The following is a 7900-nucleotide window of genomic DNA, read 5'->3' as shown; positions in this document are numbered from 1 at the left end:
CAATATTTGAGTATTTACAAATCGGGTATTTAGAATATTTACACATATACAAGTTCTGGGTGAAATATTCTGCTCCAATTTGTAATCTAGGCACACTTTGCTAGAAAACGTTAAGATTGAATTCAAATCAAGTACAGTATTTCAGAAATCTTTCAGGTGAAGCCTAGCTCTGGTTGCTAGGCAACCTGACAGACTCCCAAGCTGGGACCAACTCGCCTCCCACACTTGACCATCTCTCCAGTGGTGGGACGCGGAGTACCCATTGGTTCGCATCTCCTCTCACTTAGCCCCAAATGGTCGGAGAATCTCTCACTCCGCTCCCGTTGGCTCTCGCCGTCTCTTGCCGCTCCGTCATTGGCAAGTTGGCTCTCGTGCCACCCCACGTCAGTCTCTCACACCACTTCCTCGGCCCTGAGACTTTGTCCCCGCCCCTTCCCCCCGCCCTTCCAGCCACGAGGGAAAACCCTAGCGAGTCACCGCCTCTAGTTTCCTTTTGATTGGTAGAAGCCGGACTAGGGGGCGGGCGCTACAGGGCAACTCTACTGGCCGTGATTGGCTGCTGGAGCCACCGTCCCGCCTCCCAGCGACTCTCGGCGGTGCCGGAGTCGGGTGGGTTGGCGGCTATAAAGCTGGTGGCGGAGGGGAGGCGCCGCGGACTGTTCTTTCGTGGCTCACTCCCTTTCCTCTGTTGCCTCTCGGTCACGCTTGGTGAGTGTCCCGCGCGGTGGAGTAGAGCTAGGCTGCGGAGGTGCCGCGGGCGGGTGTGGGCTAGACGGAGGCGGTGTCCTTGACTAGGCCCGAAGGAGCTGGGGCTCTGGGTCAGGACGGAGGCGTGGACCTTGCCCGGGAGGATGGGGCACCGTGAGTGGGGCCGGGCGGGGGCTCCCTCGCCAGGGACCTGAGGCCGACCGTAGCGGATCTGAGAAGAGCCGAGGACACAGGCGAGTCGCGGAGGGGAGAACGCGAGAGGGCGTTGAGGTCTAGGTGTTCTAACGACATAGGAATTGGAGGTGCCAGAGAGGCAGCTGTGACCGCCTAGAGGGAAGTGGGGGGTGTCAGGAGGGTAGAGAAGAGAGTTGGGCTGCCGAGGCGTTTCCAGAGCCTTGGTTAAGGGTGGACGCCAAAGGATGGGTAAGCTCCTCTTTAGATAGGCAGGTAGGTTCGTAGGGGGTGTGTCCTGCTGCCACATACAGAGTTGATGGAAAGAAGGGAAGTGGGTAGAATTACTTTTCTTCCTCAGCTCAGGTGCAAGAAAGCGTTCACAACCGTGATTTAGACCTGGCTAAGTATTGGGGCTCAGTCTGTACTTGCTTCAAGTCGCATAGATCACTGCCTCCCGCCTTCGTGGCTCCGTATTTTTTTTATGTCTGCGTTTTAAAAAATAGGCTTCCTTGGTGTTCTGAAATCCCACATCTCCCTCCTGCTAATACCTTCAGGACTAGCTTTAGGTGATACAATGTAATGGGCAGGCACTCACAGAGTCCTCACACAAATAGGTTTTAGATTAAGCTAAGGATATTTCAAAGCAAGTATATGGAGTCTTTGAAAACGCACGTCCGGCCTGGACCAGTGGTAGAGAAATGATTATTCTGATCACTCTGGAGGAGGGATTTGGGGAACAGATAATGTGAGGTTGTGCTTGTTTGTCATGCTTGTCCCTGTGGCCTTAGCCTTAAGGCATCACTGGCTGCTTTCACCGCTCACCTCTGCTGCAGCTCCCCACCTTCCCGAGGATGATCTTGCCACCTGCTGCAGTAGGATGATGTGTTCTGGCTGCTGCTAACTAACATTTGCTCTGTTTCAGGCATGAATCATGAAAAACAATTGACAAGATAAACAACAAAATTAAGACAAATGGAAGTGCTCCTAGAGTTAACAGATTTTTCCTTCTGAGATGGGTTTTGGATTTTATTGCACAGATACTATTAGATGAGAGGCAGTTGAAAGTCCTTAACATTTTCCGTGTCAGTGGTTCTTTGCACTTGAGACACCTAAGCAGCTTGTGTTCTTTAAACTTTATTTTAAAATTTCAGTTATTTTTGTGTGGAGAAGGGAGCAGGGATAGCATACCTTATGGGAAGAGAGAAAGGCTTTCTTTGTGTCTACCTTTGTAGATATTTCTCACCTAAGTTTGTAAGTTTGCCCTTTATTCAACTGTAGTCTAGTTCAGCTCAATTCTAGTATAAACATCAGTAACCCCAGCACTCAGAAGGTATGACGTATGCTGGGGGGAGGGAGTGTAAAAGGGTATTTTATGTTTGGAGCCGTAGGCCACATCATTTGGGCCTTGTTTTAATTTTGTTTCTCATCTTAAATATTCCTCCAGATTGCTTTTACATCTTGTTTCTTTTAACTGTGGATTGATTTTGAGATTTTGACTTAGATAGCTTTTCTCAGAAGAAATAAATGCAAAAACCCCAGATATTGTTGTAACATGGGTTTCCTGGGTCCTCTAGAATCATTTAAAACCTGGTTGTATCTTCCAGAATCCAGAATTGGATATGAGATGTGGCTTGAGAAGTTTGTTTTGCTACATATCAAAATCTCCAATTAGTTTCCTTTAGAAAGGAATATAGCCTTATAATTTTATGCTGGGTTACTGTGGAACCAAATATCATAGAAGGATGTGTGATATTTTTATGTTTTTCAAGAAGGTAGTATAGATTTAAAAGGCTGCGATACATATTACCTGTCCTAATGATAGTACTCTCTCTCTCTCTCTATATATATATATTTTTTTTTTTTTTTTGGAAGCAGAATCTCACTGTGTCGCCCAAGCTGGAGTGCAGCGGGGTGATCTCAGCTCACTGCAACTTCCGCCTCCCAGGTTCAAGCAATTCTCCTGCCTTAACCTCCCGAGTAGCTAGGACTACAGACCACCACACCCAGCTAATTTTTTTTGTATTTTTAGGAGAGATGGGGCGTCACCATGTTGGTCAGACTGGTCTTGAACTCCTTACCTCAAATGATCCATCCGCCTCAGCCTCCCAAAGTGCTGGGATTACAGGCATGAGCCACTGCGCCTGCCTAGAGCTAGATTCTTAATCTCTTCATCCTAATGCGTGGTGTGTGTTGATGTTCACTTAGTGTCTGTCAACTGAGTGTAGTTACACCAGTAGAGGAGAGGCTACTCTTTGAAAGCTTGAAGTCTTGTCTTCATCTTTGCAGGGTTTGTGGTTGTGTGTGGGTGCATATGGGAATGATTGTAAGACCAACAAATGTTTTCTGATTCCATATGGGCTTCTTACATTGTTCACCTTGGAATCTGTGAACAATTGAAACCATTTGCCTTGAACCATAGCAGTAGAGAGCCAGTTTCTTTAAACTAGACACTATGGTGCTGCAGGTCATCTCAAAAGTGATAGCAGGCTACTCTGGACACGCTGCCTATAGGGAGCCCTGCTCTGCAAGGAGCAGTAACAAATTAAAAAAAAAAAAAAAAAAAGTGATAGCAGAAAGCACTTACTACTGAGGGCTGCTACAAGTATTAAATCGAAAAGATTTGTCCTCTAGTAGTTATAACTCCAAATTCAGCCACTGAAAAATACAGCAATTGAGTACCCTTTACTTCAAGATCTCAAAGGGATTTCAAAAAATCAAAATATATAGCCCCTCTCCCAATAGAAGTGTAGGAATCCTGTATGGATAAGAAGACTGCCCATAACTAGTTTTCCATAGAGAGTAGGCTATGTAGACTTGGGTATGAATGACCTACCTCTGTAGAAGTACAGGTCCCTGATTAGAAAACTTATTTTCTGTGTGATTTATCAAGGGAACCTTCCAGGAAGAGGTGACTTAGAACAGGGCCTTGAAAATGAGTAGAATCTCTGATAGGCAGACCTCCTCCTGGGAGGAGGCAGGAATGTCCATGCTTTTTACTTGGAGAACTATACCAGAGTGTACAGGTTTGAGCAAGTCTTTCTTAACATTAGTTTTTACTTGCTTGCTCCTAAGGAGGAAAGGTTGCCAACTTGTTCTTAATTTCCTAGATTTATCTCCTGTAACAATGAGAAAGATCAACAGGTAACTGTTTATGTTTTATAGTTTATATACTAAAATGTGTAGGTGATGAACTTCTCCAACCACTTGTTTGAATCAAGGCTAAGGAGGGAGCCAGAAGGAAGTATTCAGAACCCTGAGTAAACTCCAGAAGAAACCATCATTGCATAAATCTGATTGGCCCTAGACAATTCTTATCATTCTTGTGTTTTAGTCTTTGCCTGACTCAAAGTGCCTATATTTTATCCCAGGAGTCTGCACACCTGCTTTGTGGTAACCTGCCCAGCTACTTGCCCTTCATTAACTGCTTCTTGACCCATGTTGATTCCCTCTGTCACTTACTCTGAAAAGACCTGTTAGAAATAAGCTTGTGATCTGCTTGAGACTTTGGCAATACTGGTTTAGCCAGAATGGAGAAATCCTTAAGTAGCACAGCAGTTCTTTCTGAATCTTCTATTTGTTTCTTCTTTGTTCTCTGTGTCTCTCCCACCTAACCTCCCTTTCCAATTTAAGTAATCAAAATAGAAAGAGGAGCCCAGGCAAGGTGGCTCACGCCTATAATCCCAGCACTTTGGGAGGCCAAAGTGGGTGAATTGCTTTAGCCCAGGAGTTGGAAAACAGCCTGGGCAACATGGCAAAATCCCATCTCTACAAAAAATACAAAAATCAGCTGTGTATCGTGGTATGCACCTGTAGTCCCAGCTACTTGGGGGGCTGAGACAGGAGGATCACTTGAGCCTGGGAGGTCAAGGTTATAGTGAGCAGTGACCATGCCACTGCCTTCCAGTCTGGGTGACAGAGAGACACCCTGTCTCAAAAAAAAAAAAATTGAGGGAATATAGGCAGTTCAAGGAAAATTTCCTTGTCACAAGCAGTGTCAAATGCATATACATACATGAACATCAAGAAGAAATATTATTTAAGTAGTCTTAACATGGAGAAGGAATCATGTTTTTCAAGAACTGGTCTCTGTGGTCTGCTTAATTTGCAGAAGACAAAGGCATAATTTGAGATAATAAAGAACAAAAGATAGGTTATTTTCTCAAAGTATATATAATACTGGAGAGACATTTTTGGAATATTGTAGTAGTCTTTGCCTACAAAACTTAAGATCTATTTCTTTTCACGGGGCAGTGGGGGTAGGTGGGTAGTAAACTTAGTCAATGAAGTATGGCTGTGAGGAGCTCTTAAATTATGTAATTATGTAAATAAAGTAAAGCTTTACTAAATACTAATAACATCCGAATGTAGTCACCAGTGAATTCATTAAGGGCAGATGCTAAATTTGCCAGTAATTACATAGAGAGCAGAGGAAATGGTGTATGCTGTGTTAAACACAGAAGCTGTCATCTCAAGTAACAGTCTTTCAAAACAGATGGACTGAAGAATATGTTCCAGTCACTTTCGAAAATTATTTCTACTTAATTTACATAATAATGTTTAATGGTCCTGTGTCTAAATGCTTAATTTTTTAACATAAGCACTAAGGGGGAAAATCACTTTCTAAAAGGTTTAGAGGGTGAAGGTGGCAGTGTTGAAAATGATTAGATCTTGCTAGAAAAAATACCTTTGTATAAGAACTAAGGTAATATTCAGTGTATTAGTGCTTTATGTTACAAAGTGTCTTCATGTATGTTACCATCTCAGCAGTCCTTCACAATGATCTGGGGAGGGCAACTGTATTAGCTTCATTTTATAGATGAGGAAACTGAGGTCCAAAATTGGTGCCAAAGCCACAATCTCTTATATGCAGTGCAGGCTCTTGAATGCATAGATCTCTTTACTCTAGGAGTTTGCTAACTCATTACAACTTGTTTATATTCCTTTCCTCCAGTTCTTGAAAACCTTGGTTTAAAGCCTCAATTGGTGACATGGGCTTCTTATTTCCTTGAGGTTTTTTGTTTTTTCCTTCCCACAATAGTGATCTTCTTATATCCATTTATTACCAGGACTGAACCTATCACTAAAAGGGCTAAGAAAATCAGGGGGAAAATGTGTTACAAGCTTTAAGTATGATTTTTTCTAAGCAAATGTCAAATTCTATTCTGCATGATGTAGTTGGATAAAGAATTGCTTATTTTAACTCACTTTGAGTTGGATTCATTAGTATTTGAATTTGGGTAGTGATTTGTAACTTTAAAAGCAGTTCTTATTTGAAATTCCTAGTGCCCGAAGGAGGAAACAGTGACAGACCTGGAGACTACAGTTCTCTATCCTTCACACAGGTATGGCATCCTGTCATGCTACTTAAGGAAAGTATTCCTCTCTAATGGAAGGAAGAAATTTTGGTATCCTAGAGCGAATAACAATTTGTTTGTGCCATATGTTCTTAAAACCCCTTTTAGGGTTCTGCCTTATCTTTAAAATTTTGTTAATGCTGTAATGCTTCAGGAGACTAATTTTGTGTTTATTAGACTAATGTTTAAAATCTAGAAACAAATTTTAAAAATTAGTGTTCACTCATAAGAGAAAAATTGCATATAATAAAATGTAACTACATGAACTACTTAATCAGAAACAATCAGAGGTAAGCATGTCTGCCAGTAATGCTTTTTAAATTACAGCCTCAAAAGATATGTATCTGGGCTGCGGATGAATGTTTAAAATTATGTGAGAATGGGCCAGGCGCAGTGGCTCACGTCTGTAATCCCAGCACTTTGGGAGGCTGAGGTGGGTGGATCACCTGAGGTCAGGAATTCGAGACCAGCCTGGCCAACATGGTAAAACCCCGTCTCTACTAAAAATGCAAAAAAATTAGCCGGGCATGGTGGCAGGTGCCTATAATTCAAGCAGCTTGGGAGGCTGAGGCAAGAAAATCGCTTGAACCCGGGAGTTGGAGGTTGCAGTGAGCCGAGACTGCGCCACGGCACTCCAGCCTGGGCAAGAGTGGGACTCTGTCTCAAAAAAGAAAAAATTATGTGAGAATGGACAGTAATTGCAAATGTATTTCAACTGGTAACCTAATTATTTGCAGCCATTGCTTTCTCATATTGCCAGGGAGTGCTTCTCTTACGATTCTGCTTTTTTTGTATTTCAAGATTATGATTTCTTATGGATGTTAATAACGTTAGATTAGAAGTCTAGTGCAATTTCATTTATTCAACATTAGCATCTACCATATGCCAAACAGTGGGCTGGGTACCAGGGACACAAAAATGAAAAAAGCACGGTTCCTGCTCTCCAAAAGCTCCTTGTTTAATGCAGAGAGGCTAAGCCTAAATAGTAGAAGAGAAACTTGGCAGAGTTGTTGAATTTTCCTTATCTGAAATGCTTGGGACCAGCACCGTTAAAGATTTTGGATTTTTCTGAATCATGGAATATTTGAGAAAACATACCAGTTGAGCACCCCTAATCCGAAAATCCAAAATCCAAAATATTCCAATGAGCATTTCCTTTGAGCATCATGTTGGTGCTCAGAGAGTTTCAGATTTTGGAGCATTTCAGATTTTGCATTTTTGTATTAGGAATGCTCAACCTGCAGCATCTTGACAATGGTTAGATATGCAGTTTGGAAAGAACTGTTGGCCTATGATAGAGAAGAGAGCAGAGGCAGAGCTCAATTAGGAGGGACTGATGCTGAAGTCCTTCCCCAACACAGCCATTGAGGAGCTAGATTAGGACTTCCCTTACACCAGTATCATCAGCTAGTTTCCCTCCCCTTTTTCTCCCCTTTCCAGTTCTCTTTCATTTCCAGATTTATTCTCAGAATAACTATATAGGTCTTTTATGTATTGTAGACAGGAAGCATTCAGAAAACATTAACAAGGCTTCCTTATCTTGCTTTACTGACTCTGGAGATAGGGTATGGAGTTTCTTTTGTCCACCAGAGGGAGTGAGCCCTCACTTAAATGAGACTTGTTTAAGACTTTAGTCGTCTCTTGGTACTGCTTTGTTGGAAAAC

General features: G+C 42.6%; 1 protein-coding gene across 2 annotated transcripts in view; it reads left to right on the top strand.

Annotated features, from left to right (window-relative positions):
• Window positions 1-557: 557 nt before the first annotated feature.
• Window positions 558-7900, top strand: part of HMGCS1 (3-hydroxy-3-methylglutaryl-CoA synthase 1 (soluble)) — a 23718-nt gene continuing 16375 nt past the window's right edge. Inside the window, exons 1-2 of one of the 2 annotated variants that reach the window (XM_011966593.1) lie at window positions 568-708; window positions 6166-6224. The gene's annotated coding sequence lies outside the window, so the exon portion shown is untranslated. Of the gene's footprint in view, window positions 709-6165; window positions 6225-7900 lie in introns of both variants that reach the window. The other variant, XM_011966598.1, reaches the window with a different exon arrangement.

The sequence above is a fragment of the Mandrillus leucophaeus genome, unplaced genomic scaffold, assembly GCF_000951045.1.
Source record: "Mandrillus leucophaeus isolate KB7577 unplaced genomic scaffold, Mleu.le_1.0 Scaffold119, whole genome shotgun sequence".
NCBI classification, from domain to species: Eukaryota; Metazoa; Chordata; class Mammalia; order Primates; family Cercopithecidae; genus Mandrillus; species Mandrillus leucophaeus.
This window is presented reverse-complemented; position numbering and strand designations above follow the sequence as displayed.